Genomic DNA, 24,415 nt, shown 5'->3' with positions numbered 1-24,415 from the left:
AACATTCTCTTAACCTTTTTTGTTCAAGCGTTCTGAAATTAAATGCAGTTGGAATCCCCTCTTTCTTCTCTGCTGACGACCAAATAATCAAATTGGCCAATCTTTTGTGGAGACCTGTGCTGCTCAAGGTCTTTAACAGCAGCCGCTAATGTCTTTTATGGTGATATGCCCCTCGTAGCTCTATGGCATGACCACTAACCGTTATTATTTTTTCTTCTACTTTTTAAATATTTCAGAGCTCATGTATGACATTTTTTTCCCAAAAAACAGTGTCTAAAACTCAGCACACGCTGATTTCTAATCGTCTTGTGGTAACTGTCCCTTATAGGATTGTTGGAAAAATCGTTTGAGGGGTTTGCGCATGTTTGCTTCTGAATGCCAATCAGCCCCACCGCGCTCATGCGCAGTAGGGGAGTGACGTCACGGTATCGCATTAGATGAAGTTTGTTAAAAAAATTATTTTCGTTTTTTCCGATGATGAAAAAACAATCTGTGAGGTCGACATAGTTGTATGTGTTTTATAGAACTAGTCCACGTGGTCAGGTGGAAGAAACCCTGATTTTTCATCTTCACCACGATCGAGAGAAAAAGTCATCTCTCCGCATATTTAAAGGCTCGTAGTGAGTGGCAGTTTGTGATTGGTTAGTTCTTTCAAAAATTGGTGTTCTGCATTGTGTGTCTTCTCTAAGCTTAGCTGTAATACTCCGACTGTTCGCCTCTGTCCACTTTCAACCGTCTTCTCTCTGCCTTTTATTTGGTTTTGTTAGAAAAGCTTCAATTCTTCTCAAAACATTCTCTTAACCTTTTTTGTTCAAGCGTTCTGAAATTAAATGCAGTTGGAATCCCCTCTTTCTTCTCTGCTGACGACCAAATAATCAAATTGGCCAATCTTTTGTGGAGACCTGTGCTGCTCAAGGTCTTTAACAGCAGCCGCTAATGTCTTTTATGGTGATATGCCCCTCGTAGCTCTATGGCATGACCACTAACCGTTATTATTTTTTCTTCTACTTTTTAAATATTTCAGAGCTCATGTATGACATTTTTTTCCCAAAAAACAGTGTCTAAAACTCAGCACACGCTGATTTCTAATCGTCTTGTGGTAACTGTCCCTTAAAGGATTGTTGGAAAAATCGTTTGAGGGGTTTGCGCATGTTTGCTTCTATATGCCAATCAGCCCCACCGCGCTCATGCGCAGTAGGGGAGTGACGTCACGGTATCGCATTAGATGAAGTTTGTTTAAAAAATTATTTTCCTTTTTTCCGATGATGAAAAAACAATCTGTGAGGTCGACGTAGTTGTATGTGTTTTATAGAACTAGTCCACGTGGTCAGGTGGAAGAAACCCTGATTTTTCATCTTCACCACGATCGAGAGAAAAAGTCATCTCTCCGCATATTTAAAGGCTCGTCGTGAGTGGCAGTTTGTGATTGGTTAGTTCCTTCAAAAATTGGTGTTCTGCATTGTGTGTCTTCTCTAAGCTTAAAGGTAATACTCCTACTGGTCCCCTCTGTCCACTTTCAACCGTCTCTTCTCTACCTTTTATTTGGTTTTGTTAGAAAAGCTTTAATTCTTCTCAAAACATTCTCTTAACCTTTTTTGTTCAAGCGTTCTGAAATTAAATGCAGTTGGAAGCCTCTCTTTCTTCTCTGCTGACGACCAAATGATCAAATTGGCCAATCTTTTGTGGAGACCTGTGCTGCTCAAGGTCTTTGACAGCAGCCGCTAATGTCTTTTATGGTGATATGCCCCTCGTAGCTCTATGGCATGACCACTAACCGTTATTATTTTTACTTCTACTTTTTAAATATTTCAGAGCTCATGTATGACATTTTTTTCCCAAAAAACAGTGTCTAAAACTCAGCACACGCTGATTTCTAATCGTCTTGTGGTAACTGTCCCTTAAAGGATTGTTGGAAAAATCGTTTGAGGGGTTTGCGCATGTTTGCTTCTATATGCCAATCAGCCCCTCCGCGCTCATGCGCAGTAGGGGAGTGACGTCACGGTATCGCATTAGATGAAGTTTGTTTAAAAAATTATTTTCCTTTTTTCCGATGATGAAAAAACAATCTGTGAGGTCGACGTAGTTGTATGTGTTTTATAGAACTAGTCCACGTGGTCAGGTGGAAGAAACCCTGATTTTTCATCTTCACCACGATCGAGAGAAAAAGTCATCTCTCCGCATATTTAAAGGCTCGTCGTGAGTGGCAGTTTGTGATTGGTTAGTTCTTTCAAAAATTGGTGTTCTGCATTGTGTGTCTTCTCTAAGCTTAAAGGTAATACTCCTACTGGTCCCCTCTGTCCACTTTCAACCGTCTCTTCTCTGCCTTTTATTTGGTTTTGTTAGAAAAGCTTTAATTCTTCTCAAAACATTCTCTTAACCTTTTTTGTTCAAGCGTTCTGAAATTAAATGCAGTTGGAAGCCTCTCTTTCTTCTCTGCTGACGACCAAATGATCAAATTGGCCAATCTTTTGTGGAGACCTGTGCTGCTCAAGGTCTTTGACAGCAGCCGCTAATGTCTGTCATGGTGATATGTCCCTCGTAGCTCTATGGCATGACCACTAACCGTTATTATTTTTTCTTCTACTTTTTAAATATTTCAGAGCTCATCTATGACATTTTTTCCGCAAAAACAGTGTCTAAAACTCCGCACACGCTGATTTCTAATCGTCTTGTGGTAACTGTCCCTTATAGGATTGTTGGAAAAATCGTTTGACCGGTTTGCGCATGTTTGCTTCTGAATGCCAATCAGCCCTACCGCGCTCATGCGCAGTAGGGGAGTGACGTCACGGTATCGCATTAGATGAAGTTTGTTTAAAAAATTATTTTCGTTGTTTCCGATGATGAAAAAACAATCTGTGAGGTCAGCTTAGTTGTATGTGTTTTATAGAACTAGTCCACGTGGTCAGGTGGAAGAAACCCTGATTTTTCATCTTCACCAGGATCGAGAGAAAAAGTCATCTCTCCGCATATTTAATGGCTCGTCGTGAGGGCTTGTTTGTGATTGTTCAGTTCTTTCAAAAATTGCTATTCTGCGCTGTGTCTCTTCTCTAAGTTTAACTGTAATACTCCGACTGTTCGCCTCTGTCCACTTTCAACCGTCTTCTCTCTGCCTTTTATTTGGTTTTGTTAGAAAAGCTTCAATTCTTCTCAAAACATTCTCTTAACCTTTTTTGTTCAAGCGTTCTGAAATTAAATGCAGTTGGAATCCCCTCTTTCTTCTCTGCTGACGACCAAATAATCAAATTGGCCAATCTTTTGTGGAGACCTGTGCTGCTCAAGGTCTTTAACAGCAGCCGCTAATGTCTTTTATGGTGATATGCCCCTCGTAGCTCTATGGCATGACCACTAACCGTTATTATTTTTTCTTCTACTTTTTAAATATTTCAGAGCTCATGTATGACATTTTTTTCCCAAAAAACAGTGTCTAAAACTCAGCACACGCTGATTTCTAATCGTCTTGTGGTAACTGTCCCTTAAAGGATTGTTGGAAAAATCGTTTGAGGGGTTTGCGCATGTTTGCTTCTGAATGCCAATCAGCCCCACCGCGCTCATGCGCAGTAGGGGAGTGACGTCACGGTATCGCATTAGATGAAGTTTGTTAAAAAAATTATTTTCGTTTTTTCCGATGATGAAAAAACAATCTGTGAGGTCGACGTAGTTGTATGTGTTTTATAGAACTAGTCCATGTGGTCAGGTGGAAGAAACCCTGATTTTTCATCTTCACCACGATCGAGAGAAAAAGTCATCTCTCCGCATATTTAAAGGCTCGTCGTGAGTGCTTGTTTGTGATTGGTCAGTTCTTTCGAAAATTGCTATTCTGCACTGTGTCTCTTCTCTAAGCTCTAAGGTAATACTCCGACTGTTCACCGTTGTCCACTTTCAACCGTCTCTTCTCTTCCTTTCATTTCGTTTTGTTAGAAAAGCTTCAATTCTTCTCAAAACATTCTCTTAACCTTTTTTGTTCAAGCGTTCTGAAATTAAATGCAGTTGGAATCCCCTCTTTCTTCTCTGCTGACGACCAAATGATCAAATTGGCCAATCTTTTGTGGAGACCTCTGCTGCTCAAGGTCTTTGACAGCAGCCGCTAATGTCTGTTATGTTGATATGCCCCTCGTAGCTCTATGGCATGACCACTAACCGTTATTATTTTTTCTTCTACTTTTTAAATATTTCAGAGCTCATGTATGACATTTTTTTCCCAAAAAACAGTGTCTAAAACTCAGCACACGCTGATTTCTAATCGTCTTGTGGTAACTGTCCCTTATAGGATTGTTGGAAAAATCGTTTGAGTGGTTTGCGCATGTTTCCTTCTGAATGCCAATCAGTCCCACCGCGCTCATGCGCAGTAGGGGAGTGACGTCACGGTATCGCATTAGATGAAGTTTGTTTAAAAAATTATTTTCGTTGTTTCCGATGATGAAAAAACAATCTGTGAGGTCAACTTAGTTGTATGTGTTTTATAGAACTAGTCCACGTGGTCAGGTGGAAGAAACCCTGATTTTTCATCTTCACCAGGATCGAGAGAAAAAGTCATCTCTCCGCATATTTAATGGCTCGTCGTGAGGGCTTGTTTGTGATTGTTCAGTTCTTTCGAAAATTGCTATTCTGCGCTGTGTCTCTTCTCTAAGTTTAACTGTAATACTCAGACTGTTCGCCTCTGTCCACTTTCAACCGTCTTCTCTCTGCCTTTTATTTGGTTTTGTTAGAAAAGCTTCAATTCTTCTCAAAACATTCTCTTAACCTTTTTTGTTCAAGCGTTCTGAAATTAAATGCAGTTGGAATCCCCTCTTTCTTCTCTGCTGACGACCAAATAATCAAATTGGCCAATCTTTTGTGGAGACCTGTGCTGCTCAAGGTCTTTAACAGCAGCCGCTAATGTCTTTTATGGTGATATGCCCCTCGTAGCTCTATGGCATGACCACTAACCGTTATTATTTTTTCTTCTACTTTTTAAATATTTCAGAGCTCATGTATGACATTTTTTTCCCAAAAAACAGTGTCTAAAACTCAGCACACGCTGATTTCTAATCGTCTTGTGGTAACTGTCCCTTAAAGGATTGTTGGAAAAATCGTTTGAGGGGTTTGCGCATGTTTCCTTCTGAATGCCAATCAGTCCCACCGCGCTCATGCGCAGTAGGGGAGTGACGTCACGGTATCGCATTAGATGAAGTTTGTTTAAAAAATTATTTTCGTTTTTTCCGATGATGAAAAAACAATCTGTGAGGTCGACGTAGTTGTATGTGTTTTATAGAACTAGTCCATGTGGTCAGGTGGAAGAAACCCTGATTTTTCATCTTCACCACGATCGAGAGAAAAAGTCATCTCTCCGCATATTTAAAGGCTCGTCGTGAGTGCTTGTTTGTGATTGGTCAGTTCTTTCGAAAATTGCTATTCTGCACTGTGTCTCTTCTCTAAGCTCTAAGGTAATACTCCGACTGTTCACCGTTGTCCACTTTCAACCTTCTCTTCCTTTCATTTCGTTTTGTTAGAAAAGCTTCAATTCTTCTCAAAACATTCTCTTAACCTTTTTTGTTCAAGCGTTCTGAAATTAAATGCAGTTGGAATCCCCTCTTTCTTCTCTGCTGACGACCAAATGATCAAATTGGCCAATCTTTTGTGGAGACCTCTGCTGCTCAAGGTCTTTGACAGCAGCCGCTAATGTCTGTTATGTTGATATGCCCCTCGTAGCTCTATGGCATGACCACTAACCGTTATTATTTTTTCTTCTACTTTTTAAATATTTCAGAGCTCATGTATGACATTTTTTCCCCAAAAAAACAGTTTCTAAAACTCCGCACACGCTGATTTCTAATCGTCTTGTGGTAACTGTCCCTTATAGGATTGTTGGAAAAATCGTTTGACCGGTTTGCGCATGTTTGCTTCTGAATGCCAATCAGCCCCACCGCGCTCATGCGCAGTAGGGGAGTGACGTCACGGTATCGCATTAGATGAAGTTTGTTTAAAAAATTATTTTCGTTGTTTCCGATGATGAAAAAACAATCTGTGAGGTCGACGTAGTTGTATGTGTTTTATAGAACTAGTCCACGTGGTCAGGTGGAAGAAACCCTGATTTTTCATCTTCACCACGATCGAGAGAAAAAGTCATCTCTCCGCATATTTAAAGGCTCGTCTTGAGTCCTTCTTTGTGATTGTTCTGTTCTTTCGAAAATTGCTATTCTGCACTGTGTCTCTTCTCTAAGTTTAACTGTAATACTCCGACTGTTCGCCTCTGTCCACTTTTAACCGTCTCTTCTCTGCCTATCATTTCGTTTTGTTAGAAAAGCTTCAATTCTTCTCAAAACATTCTCTTAACCTTTTTTGTTCAAGCGTTCTGAAATTAAATGCAGTTGGAATCCCCTCTTTCTTCTCTGCTGACGACCAAATAATCAAATTGGCCAATCTTTTGTGGAGACCTGTGCTGCTCAAGGTCTTTAACAGCAGCCGCTAATGTCTTTTATGGTGATATGCCCCTCGTAGCTCTATGGCATGACCACTAACCGTTATTATTTTTTCTTCTACTTTTTAAATATTTCAGAGCTCATGTATGACATTTTTTTCCCAAAAAACAGTGTCTAAAACTCAGCACACGCTGATTTCTAATCGTCTTGTGGTAACTGTCCCTTATAGGATTGTTGGAAAAATCGTTTGAGGGGTTTGCGCATGTTTGCTTCTGAATGCCAATCAGCCCCACCGCGCTCATGCGCAGTAGGGGAGTGACGTCACGGTATCGCATTAGATGAAGTTTGTTAAAAAAATTATTTTCGTTTTTTCCGATGATGAAAAAACAATCTGTGAGGTCGACATAGTTGTATGTGTTTTATAGAACTAGTCCACGTGGTCAGGTGGAAGAAACCCTGATTTTTCATCTTCACCACGATCGAGAGAAAAAGTCATCTCTCCGCATATTTAAAGGCTCGTAGTGAGTGGCAGTTTGTGATTGGTTAGTTCTTTCAAAAATTGGTGTTCTGCATTGTGTGTCTTCTCTAAGCTTAGCTGTAATACTCCGACTGTTCGCCTCTGTCCACTTTCAACCGTCTTCTCTCTGCCTTTTATTTGGTTTTGTTAGAAAAGCTTCAATTCTTCTAAAAACATTCTCTTAACCTTTTTTGTTCAAGCGTTCTGAAATTAAATGCAGTTGGAATCCCCTCTTTCTTCTCTGCTGACGACCAAATAATCAAATTGGCCAATCTTTTGTGGAGACCTGTGCTGCTCAAGGTCTTTAACAGCAGCCGCTAATGTCTTTTATGGTGATATGCCCCTCGTAGCTCTATGGCATGACCACTAACCGTTATTATTTTTTCTTCTACTTTTTAAATATTTCAGAGCTCATGTATGACATTTTTTTCCCAAAAAACAGTGTCTAAAACTCAGCACACGCTGATTTCTAATCGTCTTGTGGTAACTGTCCCTTAAAGGATTGTTGGAAAAATCGTTTGAGGGGTTTGCGCATGTTTGCTTCTATATGCCAATCAGCCCCACCGCGCTCATGCGCAGTAGGGGAGTGACGTCACGGTATCGCATTAGATGAAGTTTGTTTAAAAAATTATTTTCCTTTTTTCCGATGATGAAAAAACAATCTGTGAGGTCGACGTAGTTGTATGTGTTTTATAGAACTAGTCCACGTGGTCAGGTGGAAGAAACCCTGATTTTTCATCTTCACCACGATCGAGAGAAAAAGTCATCTCTCCGCATATTTAAAGGCTCGTCGTGAGTGGCAGTTTGTGATTGGTTAGTTCCTTCAAAAATTGGTGTTCTGCATTGTGTGTCTTCTCTAGGCTTAAAGGTAATACTCCTACTGGTCCCCTCTGTCCACTTTCAACCGTCTCTTCTCTACCTTTTATTTGGTTTTGTTAGAAAAGCTTTAATTCTTCTCAAAACATTCTCTTAACCTTTTTTGTTCAAGCGTTCTGAAATTAAATGCAGTTGGAAGCCTCTCTTTCTTCTCTGCTGACGACCAAATGATCAAATTGGCCAATCTTTTGTGGAGACCTGTGCTGCTCAAGGTCTTTGACAGCAGCCGCTAATGTCTTTTATGGTGATATGCTCCTCGTAGCTCTATGGCATGACCACTAACCGTTATTATTTTTACTTCTACTTTTTAAATATTTCAGAGCTCATGTATGACATTTTTTTCCCAAAAAACAGTGTCTAAAACTCAGCACACGCTGATTTCTAATCGTCTTGTGGTAACTGTCCCTTAAAGGATTGTTGGAAAAATCGTTTGAGGGGTTTGCGCATGTTTGCTTCTATATGCCAATCAGCCCCTCCGCGCTCATGCGCAGTAGGGGAGTGACGTCACGGTATCGCATTAGATGAAGTTTGTTTAAAAAATTATTTTCCTTTTTTCCGATGATGAAAAAACAATCTGTGAGGTCGACGTAGTTGTATGTGTTTTATAGAACTAGTCCACGTGGTCAGGTGGAAGAAACCCTGATTTTTCATCTTCACCACGATCGAGAGAAAAAGTCATCTCTCCGCATATTTAAAGGCTCGTCGTGAGTGGCAGTTTGTGATTGGTTAGTTCTTTCAAAAATTGGTGTTCTGCATTGTGTGTCTTCTCTAAGCTTAAAGGTAATACTCCTACTGGTCCCCTCTGTCCACTTTCAACCGTCTCTTCTCTGCCTTTTATTTGGTTTTGTTAGAAAAGCTTTAATTCTTCTCAAAACATTCTCTTAACCTTTTGTGTTCAAGCGTTCTGAAATTAAATGCAGTTGGAAGCCTCTCTTTCTTCTCTGCTGACGACCAAATGATCAAATTGGCCAATCTTTTGTGGAGACCTGTGCTGCTCAAGGTCTTTGACAGCAGCCGCTAATGTCTGTCATGGTGATATGTCCCTCGTAGCTCTATGGCATGACCACTAACCGTTATTATTTTTTCTTCTACTTTTTAAATATTTCAGAGCTCATCTATGACATTTTTTCCGCAAAAACAGTGTCTAAAACTCCGCACACGCTGATTTCTAATCGTCTTGTGGTAACTGTCCCTTATAGGATTGTTGGAAAAATCGTTTGACCGGTTTGCGCATGTTTGCTTCTGAATGCCAATCAGCCCCACCGCGCTCATGCGCAGTAGGGGAGTGACGTCACGGTATCGCATTAGATGAAGTTTGTTTAAAAAATTATTTTCGTTGTTTCCGATCATGAAAAAACAATCTGTGAGGTCAGCTTAGTTGTATGTGTTTTATAGAACTAGTCCACGTGGTCAGGTGGAAGAAACCCTGATTTTTCATCTTCACCAGGATCGAGAGAAAAAGTCATCTCTCCGCATATTTAATGGCTCGTCGTGAGGGCTTGTTTGTGATTGTTCAGTTCTTTCGAAAATTGCTATTCTGCGCTGTGTCTCTTCTCTAAGTTTAACTGTAATACTCCGACTGTTCGCCTCTGTCCACTTTCAACCGTCTTCTCTCTGCCTTTTATTTGGTTTTGTTAGAAAAGCTTCAATTCTTCTCAAAATATTCTCTTAACCTTTTTTGTTCAAGCGTTCTGAAATTAAATGCAGTTGGAATCCCCTCTTTCTTCTCTGCTGACGACCAAATAATCAAATTGGCCAATCTTTTGTGGAGACCTGTGCTGCTCAAGGTCTTTAACAGCAGCCGCTAATGTCTTTTATGGTGATATGCCCCTCGTAGCTCTATGGCATGACCACTAACCGTTATTATTTTTTCTTCTACTTTTTAAATATTTCAGAGCTCATGTATGACATTTTTTTCCCAAAAAACAGTGTCTAAAACTCAGCACACGCTGATTTCTAATCGTCTTGTGGTAACTGTCCCTTAAAGGATTGTTGGAAAAATCGTTTGAGGGGTTTGCGCATGTTTGCTTCTGAATGCCAATCAGCCCCACCGCGCTCATGCGCAGTAGGGGAGTGACGTCACGGTATCGCATTAGATGAAGTTTGTTAAAAAAATTATTTTCGTTTTTTCCGATGATGAAAAAACAATCTGTGAGGTCAACGTAGTTGTATGTGTTTTATAGAACTAGTCCATGTGGTCAGGTGGAAGAAACCCTGATTTTTCATCTTCACCACGATCGAGAGAAAAAGTCATCTCTCCGCATATTTAAAGGCTCGTCGTGAGTGCTTGTTTGTGATTGGTCAGTTCTTTCGAAAATTGCTATTCTGCACTGTGTCTCTTCTCTAAGCTCTAAGGTAATACTCCGACTGTTCACCGTTGTCCACTTTCAACCGTCTCTTCTCTTCCTTTCATTTCGTTTTGTTAGAAAAGCTTCAATTCTTCTCAAAACATTCTCTTAACCTTTTTTGTTCAAGCGTTCTGAAATTAAATGCAGTTGGAATCCCCTCTTTCTTCTCTGCTGACGACCAAATGATCAAATTGGCCAATCTTTTGTGGAGACCTCTGCTGCTCAAGGTCTTTGACAGCAGCCGCTAATGTCTGTTATGTTGATATGCCCCTCGTAGCTCTATGGCATGACCACTAACCGTTATTATTTTTTCTTCTACTTTTTAAATATTTCAGAGCTCATGTATGACATTTTTTTCCCAAAAAACAGTGTCTAAAACTCAGCACACGCTGATTTCTAATCGTCTTGTGGTAACTGTCCCTTATAGGATTGTTGGAAAAATCGTTTGAGTGGTTTGCGCATGTTTCCTTCTGAATGCCAATCAGTCCCACCGCGCTCATGCGCAGTAGGGGAGTGACGTCACGGTATCGCATTAGATGAAGTTTGTTTAAAAAATTATTTTCGTTGTTTCCGATGATGAAAAAACAATCTGTGAGGTCAACTTAGTTGTATGTGTTTTATAGAACTAGTCCACGTGGTCAGGTGGAAGAAACCCTGATTTTTCATCTTCACCAGGATCGAGAGAAAAAGTCATCTCTCCGCATATTTAATGGCTCGTCGTGAGGGCTTGTTTGTGATTGTTCAGTTCTTTCGAAAATTGCTATTCTGCGCTGTGTCTCTTCTCTAAGTTTAACTGTAATACTCCGACTGTTCGCCTCTGTCCACTTTCAACCGTCTTCTCTCTGCCTTTTATTTGGTTTTGTTAGAAAAGCTTCAATTCTTCTCAAAACATTCTCTTAACCTTTTTTGTTCAAGCGTTCTGAAATTAAATGCAGTTGGAATCCCCTCTTTCTTCTCTGCTGACGACCAAATAATCAAATTGGCCAATCTTTTGTGGAGACCTGTGCTGCTCAAGGTCTTTAACAGCAGCCGCTAATGTCTTTTATGGTGATATGCCCCTCGTAGCTCTATGGCATGACCACTAACCGTTATTATTTTTTCTTCTACTTTTTAAATATTTCAGAGCTCATGTATGACATTTTTTCCCCAAAAAAACAGTTTCTAAAACTCCGCACACGCTGATTTCTAATCGTCTTGTGGTAACTGTCCCTTATAGGATTGTTGGAAAAATCGTTTGACCGGTTTGCGCATGTTTGCTTCTGAATGCCAATCAGCCCCACCGCGCTCATGCGCAGTAGGGGAGTGACGTCACGGTATCGCATTAGATGAAGTTTGTTAAAAAAATTATTTTCGTTGTTTCCGATGATGAAAAAACAATCTGTGAGGTCGACGTAGTTGTATGTGTTTTATAGAACTAGTCCACGTGGTCAGGTGGAAGAAACCCTGATTTTTCATCTTCACCAGGATCGAGAGAAAAAGTCATCTCTCCGCATATTTAAAGGCTCGTCTTGAGTGCTTCTTTGTGATTGTTCAGTTCTTTCGAAAATTGCTATTCTGCACTGTGTCACTTCTCTAAGTTTAACTGTAATACTCCGACTGTTCGCCTCTGTCCACTTTCAACCGTCTCTTCTCTGCCTATCATTTCGTTTTGTTAGAAAAGCTTCAATTCTTCTCAAAACATTCTCTTAACCTTTTTTGTTCAAGCGTTCTGAAATTAAATGCAGTTGGAATCCCCACTTTCTTCTCTGCTGACGACCAAATGATCAAATTGGCCAATCTTTTGTGGAGACTTGTGCTGCTCAAGGTTTTTAATAGCAGCCGCTAATGTCTGTTATGGTGATATGTCCCTCGTAGCTCTATGGCATGACCACTAACCGTTTTTATTTTTTCTTCTACTTTTTAAATATTTCAGAGCTCATGTATGACATTTTTCCTCCAAAAACAGTGTCTAAAACTCTGCACACGCTGATTTCTAATCGTCTTGTGGTAACTGTCCCTTATAGGATTGTTGGAAAAATCGTTTGACCGGTTTGCGCATGTTGGCTTCTGAATGCCAATCAGCCCCACCGCGCTCATGCGCAGTAGGGGAGTGACGTCACGGTATCGCTTTAGATGAAGTTTGTTTAAAAAATTATTTTCGTTGTTTCCGATGATGAAAAAACAATCTGTGAGGTCGACTTAGTTGTATGTGTTTTATTGAACTAGTCCACGTGGTCAGGTGGAAGAAACCCTGATTTTTCATCTTCACCACGATCGAGAGAAAAAGTCATCTCTCCGCATATTTAAAGGCTCGTCTTGAGGGCTTCTTTGTGATTGGTCAGTTCTTTCGAAAATTGCTATTCTGCACTGTGTCTCTTCTTTAAGTTTAACTGTAATACTCCGACTGTTCGCCTCTGTCCACTTTCAACCGTCTCTTCTCTGCCTTTCATGTCGTTTTGTTAGAAAAGCTTCAATTCTTCTCAAAACATTCTCTTAACCTTTTTTGTTCAAGCGTTCTGAAATTAAATGCAGTTGGAAGCCTCTCTTTCTTCTCTGCTGACGACCAAATGATCAAATTGGCCAATCTTTTGTGGAGACCTGTGCTGCTCAAGGTCTTTGACAGCAGCCGCTAATGTCTGTTATGTTGATATGCCCCTCGTAGCTCTATGGCATGACCACTAACCGTTATTATTTTTTCTTCTACTTTTTAAATATTTCAGAGCTCATGTATGACATTTTTTCCCCAAAAAAAAGTGTCTAAAACTCCGCACACGCTGATTTCTAATCGTCTTGTGGTAACTGTCCCTTATAGGATTGTTGGAAAAATCGTTTGAGTGGTTTGCGCATGTTTCCTTCTGAATGCCAATCAGTCCCACCGCGCTCATGCGCAGTAGGGGAGTGACGTCACGGTATCGCATTAGATGAAGTTTGTTTAAAAAATTATTTTCGTTGTTTCCGATGATGAAAAAACAATCTGTGAGGTCAACTTAGTTGTATGTGTTTTATAGAACTAGTCCACGTGGTCAGGTGGAAGAAACCCTGATTTTTCATCTTCACCAGGATCGAGAGAAAAAGTCATCTCTCCGCATATTTAATGGCTCGTCGTGAGGGCTTGTTTGTGATTGTTCAGTTCTTTCGAAAATTGCTATTCTGCGCTGTGTCACTTCTCTAAGTTTAACTGTAATACTCCGACTGTTCGCCTCTGTCCACTTTCAACCGTCTTCTCTCTGCCTTTTATTTGGTTTTGTTAGAAAAGCTTCAATTCTTCTCAAAACATTCTCTTAACCTTTTTTGTTCAAGCGTTCTGAAATTAAATGCAGTTGGAATCCCCTCTTTCTTCTCTGCTGACGACCAAATAATCAAATTGGCCAATCTTTTGTGGAGACCTGTGCTGCTCAAGGTCTTTAACAGCAGCCGCTAATGTCTTTTATGGTGATATGCCCCTCGTAGCTCTATGGCATGACCACTAACCGTTATTATTTTTTCTTCTACTTTTTAAATATTTCAGAGCTCATGTATGACATTTTTTCCCCAAAAAAACAGTTTCTAAAACTCCGCACACGCTGATTTCTAATCGTCTTGTGGTAACTGTCCCTTATAGGATTGTTGGAAAAATCGTTTGACCGGTTTGCGCATGTTTGCTTCTGAATGCCAATCAGCCCCACCGCGCTCATGCGCAGTAGGGGAGTGACGTCACGGTATCGCATTAGATGAAGTTTGTTAAAAAAATTATTTTCGTTGTTTCCGATGATGAAAAAACAATCTGTGAGGTCGACGTAGTTGTATGTGTTTTATAGAACTAGTCCACGTGGTCAGGTGGAAGAAACCCTGATTTTTCATCTTCACCAGGATCGAGAGAAAAAGTCATCTCTCCGCATATTTAAAGGCTCGTCTTGAGTGCTTCTTTGTGATTGTTCAGTTCTTTCGAAAATTGCTATTCTGCACTGTGTCACTTCTCTAAGTTTAACTGTAATACTCCGACTGTTCGCCTCTGTCCACTTTCAACCGTCTCTTCTCTGCCTATCATTTCGTTTTGTTAGAAAAGCTTCAATTCTTCTCAAAACATTCTCTTAACCTTTTTTGTTCAAGCGTTCTGAAATTAAATGCAGTTGGAATCCCCACTTTCTTCTCTGCTGACGACCAAATGATCAAATTGGCCAATCTTTTGTGGAGACTTGTGCTGCTCAAGGTTTTTAATAGCAGCCGCTAATGTCTGTTATGGTGATATGTCCCTCGTAGCTCTATGGCATGACCACTAACCGTTTTTATTTTTTCTTCTACTTTTTAAATATTTCAGAGCTCATGTATGACATTTTTCCTCCAAAAACAGTGTCTAAAACTCTGCACACGCTGATTTCTAATCGTCTTGTGGTAACTGTCCCTTATAGGATTGTTGGAAAAATCGTTTGACCGGTTTGCGCATGTTGGCTTCTGAATGCCAATCAGCCCCACCGCGCTCATGCGCAGTAGGGGAGTGACGTCACGGTATCGCTTTAGATGAAGTTTGTTTAAAAAATTATTTTCGTTGTTTCCGATGATGAAAAAACAATCTGTGAGGTCGACTTAGTTGTATGTGTTTTATTGAACTAGTCCACGTGGTCAGGTGGAAGAAACCCTGATTTTTCATCTTCACCACGATCGAGAGAAAAAGTCATCTCTCCGCATATTTAAAGGCTCGTCTTGAGGGCTTCTTTGTGATTGGTCAGTTCTTTCGAAAATTGCTATTCTGCACTGTGTCTCTTCTTTAAGTTTAACTGTAATACTCCGACTGTTCGCCTCTGTCCACTTTCAACCGTCTCTTCTCTGCCTTTCATGTCGTTTTGTTAGAAAAGCTTCAATTCTTCTCAAAACATTCTCTTAACCTTTTTTGTTCAAGCGTTCTGAAATTAAATGCAGTTGGAAGCCTCTCTTTCTTCTCTGCTGACGACCAAATGATCAAATTGGCCAATCTTTTGTGGAGACCTGTGCTGCTCAAGGTCTTTGACAGCAGCCGCTAATGTCTGTTATGTTGATATGCCCCTCGTAGCTCTATGGCATGACCACTAACCGTTATTATTTTTTCTTCTACTTTTTAAATATTTCAGAGCTCATGTATGACATTTTTTCCCCAAAAAAAAGTGTCTAAAACTCCGCACACGCTGATTTCTAATCGTCTTGTGGTAACTGTCCCTTATAGGATTGTTGGAAAAATCGTTTGACCGGTTTGCGCATGTTTGCTTCTGAATGCCAATCAGCCCCACCGCGCTCATGCGCAGTAGGGGAGTGACGTCACGGTATCGCATTAGATGAAGTTTGTTAAAAAAATTATTTTCGTTGTTTCCGATGATGAAAAAACAATCTGTGAGGTCAACGTAGTTGTATGTGTTTTATAGAACTAGTCCACGTGGTCAGGTGGAAGAAACCCTGATTTTTCATCTTCACCAGGATCGAGAGAAAAAGTCATCTCTCCGAATATTTAAAGGCTCGTCTTGAGTGCTTGTTTGTGATTGGTCAGTTCTTTCGAAAATTGCTATTCTGCATTGTGTGTCTTCTCTAAGCTTAAAGGTAATACTCCTACTGGTCCCCTCGGTCCACTTTCAACCGTCTCTTCTCTGCCTTTTATTTGGTTTTGTTAGAAAAGCTTCAATTCTTCTCAAAACATTCTCTTAACCTTTTTTGTTCAAGCGTTCTGAAATTAAATGCAGTTGGAAGCCTCTCTTTCTTCTCTGCTGACGACCAAATGATCAAATTGGCCAATCTTTTGTGGAGACCTGTGCTGCTCAAGGTCTTTGACAGCAGCCGCTAATGTCTGTTATGGTGATATCTCCCTCGTAGCTCTATGGCATGACCACTAACCGTTATTATTTTTTCTTCTACTTTTTAAATATTTCAGAGCTCATGTATGACATTTTTTCCGCAAAAACAGTGTCTAAAACTCCGCACACGCTGATTTCTAATCGTCTTGTGGTAACTGTCCCTTATAGGATTGTTGGAAAAATCGTTTGAGTGGTTTGCGCATGTTTGCTTCTGAATGCCAATCAGTCCCACCACGCTCATGCGCATTAGGGGAGTGACGTCACGGTATCGCATTAGATGAAGTTTGTTAAAAAAATTATTTTCGTTGTTTCCGATGATGAAAAAACAATCTGTGAGGTCGACTTAGTTGTATGTGTTTTATAGAACTAGTCCACGTGGTCAGGTGGAAGAAACCCTGATTTTTCATCTTCACCAGGATCGAGCGAAAAAGTCATCTCTCCGCGTATTTAAAGGCTCGTCTTGAGTGCTTGTTTGTGATTGGTCAGTTCTTTCGAAAATTGCTATTCTGCACTGTGTCTCTTCTCTAAGTTTAACTGTAATGCTCCGACTGTTCGCCTCTGTCCACTTTCAACCGTCTTCTCTCTGTCTTTTATTTGGTTTTGTTAGAAAAGCTTCAATTCTTCTCAAAACATTCTCTTAACCTTTTTTGTTCAAGCGTTCTGAAATTAAATGCAGTTGGAAGCCTCTCTTTCTTCTCTGCTGACGACCAAATGATCAAATTGGCCAATCTTTTGTGGAGACCTGTGCTGCTCAAGGTCTTTAACAGCAGCCGCTAATGTCTTTTATGGTGATATGCCCCTCGTAGCTCTATGGCATGACCACTAACCGTTATTATTTTTTCTTCTACTTTTTAAATATTTCAGAGCTCATGTATGACATTTTTTTTCCCAAAAAACAGTGTCTAAAACTCCGCACACGCTGATTTCTAATCGTCTTGTGGTAACTGTCCCTTATAGGATTGTTGGAAAAATCGTTTGAGTGGTTTGCGCATGTTTGCTTCTGAATGCCAATCAGCCCCACCGCGCTCATGCGCAGTAGGGGAGTGACGTCACGGTATCGCATTAGATGAAGTTTGTTAAAAAAATTATTTTCGTTTTTTCCGATGATGAAAAAACAATCTGTGAGGTCAACGTAGTTGTATGTGTTTTATAGAACTAGTCCACGTGGTCAGGTGGAAGAAACCCTGATTTTTAATCTTCACCACGATCGAGAGAAAAAGTCATCTCTCCGCATATTTAAAGGCTCGTCTTGAGTGCTGGTTTGTGATTGATCAGTTCTTTCGAAAATTGCTATTCTGCACTGTGTCTCTTCTCTAAATTTAACTGTAATACTCCGACTGTTCGCCTCTGTCCACTTTCAAACCGTCTTCTCTCTGTCTTTTCTTTGGTTTTGTTAAAAAAGCTTCAATTCTTCTCAAAACATTCTCTTAACCTTTTTTGTTCAATCGTTCTGAAATTAAATGCAGTTGGAAGCCTCTCTTTCTTCTCTGCTGACGACCAAATGATCAAATTGGCCAATCTTTTGTGGAGACTTGTGCTGCTCAAGGTTTTTAACAGCAGCCGCTAATTTCTGTTATGGTGATATGTCCCTCGTAGCTCTATGGCATGACCACTAACCGTTATTATTTTTTCTTCTACTTTTTAAATATTTCAGAGCTCATGTATGACATTTTTTCCCCAAAAACAGTGTCTAAAACTCCGCACACGCTGATTTCTAATCGTCTTGTGGTAACTGTCCCTTATAGGATTGTTGGAAAAATCGTTTGAGTGGTTTGCGCATGTTTCCTTCTGAATGCCAATCAGTCCCACCGCGCTCATGCGCAGTAGGGGAGTGACGTCACGGTATCGCATTAGATGAAGTTTGTTTAAAAAATTATTTTCGGTGTTTCCGATGATGAAAAAACAATCTGTGAGGTCGACTTAGTTGTATGTGTGTTATAGAACTAGTCCACGTGGTCAGGTGGAAGAAACCCTGATTTTTCATCTTCACCAGGATCGAGAGAAAAAGTCATCTCTCCGCATATTTAAAGGCTCGTCGGGAATGCTTGTTTGTGATTGGTCAGTTCTTTCGAAAATTGCTATTCTGCACTGTGTCTCTTCTCTAAGCTCTAAGGTAATACTCCGACTGTTCACCGTTGTCCACTTTCAACCTTCTCTTCCTTTCATTTCGTTTTGTTAGAAAAGCTTCAATTCTTCTCAAAACATTCTCTTAACCTTTTTTGTTCAAGCGTTCTGAAATTAAATGCAGTTGGAATCCCCTCTTTCTTCTCTGCTGACGACCAAATGATCAAATTGGCCAATCTTTTGTGGAGACCTCTGCTGCTCAAGGTCTTTGACAGCAGCCGCTAATGTCTGTTATGTTGATATGCCCCTCGTAGCTCTATGGCATGACCACTAACCGTTATTATTTTTTCTTCTACTTTTTAAATATTTCAGAGCTCATGTATGACATTTTTTCCCCAAAAAAACAGTTTCTAAAACTCCGCACACGCTGATTTCTAATCGTCTTGTGGTAACTGTCCCTTATAGGATTGTTGGAAAAATCGTTTGACCGGTTTGCGCATGTTTGCTTCTGAATGCCAATCAGCCCCACCGCGCTCATGCGCAGTAGGGGAGTGACGTCACGGTATCGCATTAGATGAAGTTTGTTAAAAAAATTATTTTCGTTGTTTCCGATGATGAAAAAACAATCTGTGAGGTCGACGTAGTTGTATGTGTTTTATAGAACTAGTCCACGTGGTCAGGTGGAAGAAACCCTGATTTTTCATCTTCACCAGGATCGAGAGAAAAAGTCATCTCTCCGCATATTTAAGGGCTCGTCGTGAGTGGCAGTTTGTGATTGGTTAGTTCTTTCAAAAATTGGTGTTCTGCATTGTGTGTCTTCTCTAAGCTTAAAGGTAATACTCCTACTGGTCCCCTCTGTCCACTTTCAACCGTCTCTTCTCTGCCTTTTATTTGGTTTTGTTAGAAAAGCTTTAATTCTTCTCAAAACATTCTCTTAACCTTTTTTGTTCAAGCGTTCTGAAATTAAATGCAGTTGGAAGCCTCTCTTTCTTCTCTGCTGACGACTAAATGATCAAATTGGCCAATCTTTTGTGGAGACCTGTGCTGCTCAAGGTCTTTGACAGCAGCCGCTAATGTCTGTCATGGTGATATGTCCCTCGTAGCTCTATGGCATGACCACTAACCCCTTTTATTTTTTCTTCTACTTTTTAAATATTTCAGAGCTCATGTATGACATTTTTCCTCCAAAAACAGTGTCTAAAACTCTGCACACGCTGATTTCTAATCGTCTTGTGGTAACTGTCCCTTATAGGATTGTTGGAAAAATCGTTTGACCGGTTTGCGCATGTTGGCTTCTGAATGCCAATCAGCCCCACCGCGCTCATGCGCAGTAGGGGAGTGACGTCACGGTATCGCATTAGATGAAGTTTGTTTAAAAAATTATTTTCGTTGTTTCCGATGATGAAAAAACAATCTGTGAGGTCGACTTAGTTGTATGTGTTTTATTGAACTAGTCCACGTGGTCAGGTGGAAGAAACCCTGATTTTTCATCTTCACCACGATCGAGAGAAAAAGTCATCTCTCCGCATATTTAAAGGCTCGTCTTGAGTGCTTGTTTGTGATTGGTCAGTTCTTTCGAAAATTGCTATTCTGCACTGTGTCTCTTCTTTAAGTTTAACTGTAAGACTCCGACTGTTCGCCTCTGTCCACTTTCAACCGTCTTCTCTCTGCCTTTTATTTGGTTTTGTTAGAAAAGCTTCAATTCTTCTCAAAACATTCTCTTAACCTTTTTTGTTCAAGCGTTCTGAAATTAAATGCAGTTGGAATCCCCTCTTTCTTCTCTGCTGACGACCAAATAATCAAATTGGCCAATCTTTTGTGGAGACCTGTGCTGCTCAAGGTCTTTGACAGCAGCCGCTAATGTCTGTTATGGTGATATGCCCCTCGTAGCTCTATGGCATGACCACAAACCGTTATTATTTTTTCTCCTACTTTTTAAATATTTCAGAGCTCATGTATGACATTTATTTCCCAAAAAAACAGTGTCTAAAACTCCGCACACGCTGATTTCTAATCGTCTTGTGGTAACTGTCCCTTAAAGGATTGTTGGAAAAATCGTTTGACCGGTTTGCGCATGTTTGCTTCTGAATGCCAATCAGCCCCACCGCGCTCATGCGCAGTAGGGGAGTGACGTCACGGTATCGCATTAGATGAAGTTTGTTTAAAAAATTATTTTCGTTGTTTCCGAAAATAAGAAGACAATCTGTGAGGTCATCGTAGTTGTATGTGTTTTATAGAACTAGTCCACGTGGTTAGGTGGAAGAAACCCTGATTTTTCATCTTCACCAGGATCTAGAGAAAAAGTCATCTCTCCGCATATTTAATGGCTCGTCGTGATTGCCTGTTTGTGATTCCTCAGTTCTTTCAAAAATTGCTATTCTACACTGTGTCTCTCCTCTAAGCTTAAAAGTAATACTCCGACTGTTTGCCTTTGTCCACTTTCAACCGTCTCTTCTCTGGCTCTTATTTGGTTTCGTTAGAAAAGCTTCAATTCTTTTCAAAACATTCTCTTAACCTTTTTTGTTCGAGCGTTCTGAAATTAAATGCAGTTGGAAGCCTCTCTTTCTTCTCTGCTGACGACCAAATGATCAAATTGGCCAATCTTTTGTGGAGACCTGTGCTGCTCAAGGTCTTGGACAGCAGCCGCTTATGTCTGTTATGGTGATATGTCCCTCGTAGCTCTATGGCATGACCACTAACCGTTATTATTTTTTCTTCTACTTTTTAAATATTTCAGAGCTCATCTATGACATTTTTTCCGCAAAAACAGTGTCTAAAACTCCGCACACGCTGATTTCTAATCGTCTTGTGGTAACTGTCCCTTATAGGATTGTTGGAAAAATCGTTTGACCGGTTTGCGCATGTTTGCTTCTGAATGCCAATCAGCCCCACCGCGCTCATGCGCAGTAGGGGAGTGACGTCACGGTATCGCATTAGATGAAGTTTGTTTAAAAAATTATTTTCGGTGTTTCCGATGATGAAAAAACAATCTGTGAGGTCAACGTAGTTGTATGTGTTTTATAGAACTAGTCCACGTGGTCAGGTGGAAGAAACCCTGATTTTTCATCTTCACCAGGATCGAGAGAAAAAGTCATCTCTCCGCATATTTAAAGGCTCGTCGTGAGTGCTTGTTCGTGATTGGTCAGTTCTTTCGAAAATTGCTATTCTGCACTGTGTTTCTTCTCTAAGCTCTAAGGTAATAGTCCGACTGTTCCCCGTTGTCCACTTTCAACCGTCTCTTCTCTGCCTTTCATTTCGTTTTGTTAGAAAAGCTTCAATTCTTCTCAAAACATTCTCTTAACCTTTTTTGTTCAAGCGTTCTGAAATTAAATGCAGTTGGAATCCCCTCTTTCTTCTCTGCTGACGACCAAATAATCAAATTGGCCAATCTTTTGTGGAGACCTGTGCTGCTCAAGGTCTTTGACAGCAGCCGCTAATGTCTGTTATGGTGATATGCCCCTCGTAGCTCTATGGCATGACCACAAACCGTTATTATTTTTTCTCCTACTTTTTAAATATTTCAGAGCTCATCTATGACATTTTTTCCGCAAAAACAGTGTCTAAAACTCCGCACACGCTGATTTCTAATCGTCTTGTGGTAACTGTCCCTTAAAGGATTGTTGGAAAAATCGTTTGACCGGTTTGCGCATGTTTGCTTCTGAATGCCAATCAGCCCCACCGCGCTCATGCGTAGTAGGGGAGTGACGTCACGGTATCGCATTAGATGAAGTTTGTTTAAAAAATTATTTTCGTTGTTTCCGATGATGAAAAAACAATCTGTGAGGTCGACGTAGTTGTATGTGTTTTATTGAACTAGTCCACGTGGTCAGGTGGAAGAAACCCTGATTTTTCATCTTCACCAGGATCGAGAGAAAAAGTCATCTCTCCGCATATTTAAAGGCTCGTCGTGAGTGCTTGTTTGTGATTGGTCAGTTCTTTCGAAAATTGCTATTCTGCACTGTGTCTCTTCTCTAAGCTCTAAGGTAATACTCCGACTGTTCACCGTTGTCCACTTTCAACCGTCTCTTCTCTGCCTTTCATTTCGTTTTGTTAGAAAAGCTTCAATTCTTCTCAAAACATTCTCTTAACCTTTTTTGTTCAAGCGTTCTGAAATTAAATGCAGTTGGAAGCCCCTCTTTCTTCTCTGCTGACGACCAAATGATCAAATTGGCCAATCTTTTGTGGAGACTTGTGCTGCTCAAGGTTTTTAATAGCAGCCGCTAATGTCTGTTATGGTGATATGTCCCTCGTAGCTCTATGGCATGACCACTAACCGTTTTTATTTTTTCTTCTACTTTTTAAATATTTCAGAGCTCATGTATGACATTTTTCCTCCAAAAACAGTGTCTAAAACTCCGCACACGCTGATTTCTAATCGTCTTGTGGTAACTGTCCCTTATAGGATTGTTGGAAAAATCGTTTGAGTGGTTTGCGCATGTTTGCTTCTGAATGCCAATCAGTCCCACCACGCTCATGCGCATTAGGGGAGTGACGTCACGGTATCGCATTAGATGAAGTTTGTTAAAAAAATTATTTTCGTTGTTTCCGATGATGAAAAAACAATCTGTGAGGTCGACTTAGTTGTATGTGTTTTATAGAACTAGTCCACGTGGTCAGGTGGAAGAAACCCTGATTTTTCATCTTCATCAGGATCGAGCGAAAAAGTCATCTCTCCGCGTATTTAAAGGCTCGTCTTGAGTGCTTGTTTGTGATTGGTCAGTTCTTTCGAAAATTGCTATTCTGCACTGTGTCTCTTTTCTAAGTTTAACTGTAATGCTCCGACTGTTCGCCTCTGTCCACTTTCAACCGTCTTCTCTCTGTCTTTTATTTGGTTTTGTTAGAAAAGCTTCAATTCTTCTCAAAACATTCTCTTAACCTTTTTTGTTCAAGCGTTCTGAAATTAAATGCAGTTGGAAGCCTCTCTTTCTTCTCTGCTGACGACCAAATGATCAAATTGGCCAATCTTTTGTGGAGACCTGTGCTGCTCAAGGTCTTTAACAGCAGCCGCTAATGTCTTTTATGGTGATATGCCCCTCGTAGCTCTATGGCATGACCACTAACCGTTATTATTTTTTCTTCTACTTTTTAAATATTTCAGAGCTCATGTATGACATTTTTTTTCCCAAAAAACAGTGTCTAAAACTCCGCACACGCTGATTTCTAATCGTCTTGTGGTAACTGTCCCTTATAGGATTGTTGGAAAAATCGTTTGAGTGGTTTGCGCATGTTTGCTTCAGAATGCCAATCAGCCCCACCGCGCTCATGCGCAGTAGGGGAGTGACGTCACGGTATCGCATTAGATGAAGTTTGTTAAAAAAATTATTTTCGTTTTTTCCGATGATGAAAAAACAATCTGTGAGGTCAACGTAGTTGTATGTGTTTTATAGAAGTAGTCCACGTGGTCAGGTGGAAGAAACCCTGATTTTTAATCTTCACCACGATCGAGAGAAAAAGTCATCTCTCCGCATATTTAAAGGCTCGTCTTGAGTGCTTGTTTGTGATTGATCAGTTCTTTCGAAAATTGCTATTCTGCACTGTGTCTCTTCTCTAAATTTAACTGTAATATTCCGACTGTTCGCCTCTGTCCACTTTCAAACCGTCTTCTCTCTGTCTTTTCTTTGGTTTTGTTAAAAAAGCTTCAATTCTTCTCAAAACATTCTCTTAACCTTTTTTGTTCAATCGTTCTGAAATTAAATGCAGTTGGAAGCCTCTCTTTCTTCTCTGCTGACGACCAAATGATCAAATTGGCCAATCTTTTGTGGAGACTTGTGCTGCTCAAGGTTTTTAACAGCAGCCGCTAATTTCTGTTATGGTGATATGTCCCTCGTAGCTCTATGGCATGACCACTAACCGTTATTATTTTTTCTTCTACTTTTTAAATATTTCAGAGCTCATGTATGACATTTTTTCCCCAAAAACAGTGTCTAAAACTCCGCACACGCTCATTTCTAATCGTCTTGTGGTAACTGTCCCTTATAGGATTGTTGGAAAAATCGTTTGAGTGGTTTGCGCATGTTTCCTTCTGAATGCCAATCAGTCCCACCGCGCTCATGCGCAGTAGGGGAGTGACGTCACGGTATCGCATTAGATGAAGTTTGTTTAAAAAATTATTTTCGGTGTTTCCGATGATGAAAAAACAATCTGTGAGGTCGACTTAGTTGTATGTGTGTTATAGAACTAGTCCACGTGGTCAGGTGGAAGAAACCCTGATTTTTCATCTTCACCAGGATCGAGAGAAAAAGTCATCTCTCCGCATATTTAAAATCTCGTCGTGAGTGCTTGTTTGTGATTGGTCAGTTCTTTCGAAAATTGATATTCTGCACTGTGTCTCTTCTCTAAGCTTAAAGGTAATACTCCGACTGTTCGACTCTGTCCACATTCAACCGTCTCTTCTTTGCCTTTTATTTGGTTTTGTTAGAAAAGCTTCAATTCTTCTCA

This window comes from Salminus brasiliensis, chromosome 2 (genome assembly GCF_030463535.1).
Source record: "Salminus brasiliensis chromosome 2, fSalBra1.hap2, whole genome shotgun sequence".
In the NCBI taxonomy this organism is placed as follows: Eukaryota; Metazoa; Chordata; class Actinopteri; order Characiformes; family Bryconidae; genus Salminus; species Salminus brasiliensis.
The sequence above is the reverse complement of the archived record's forward strand: the minus strand, read 5'-3'. Positions refer to the sequence as shown.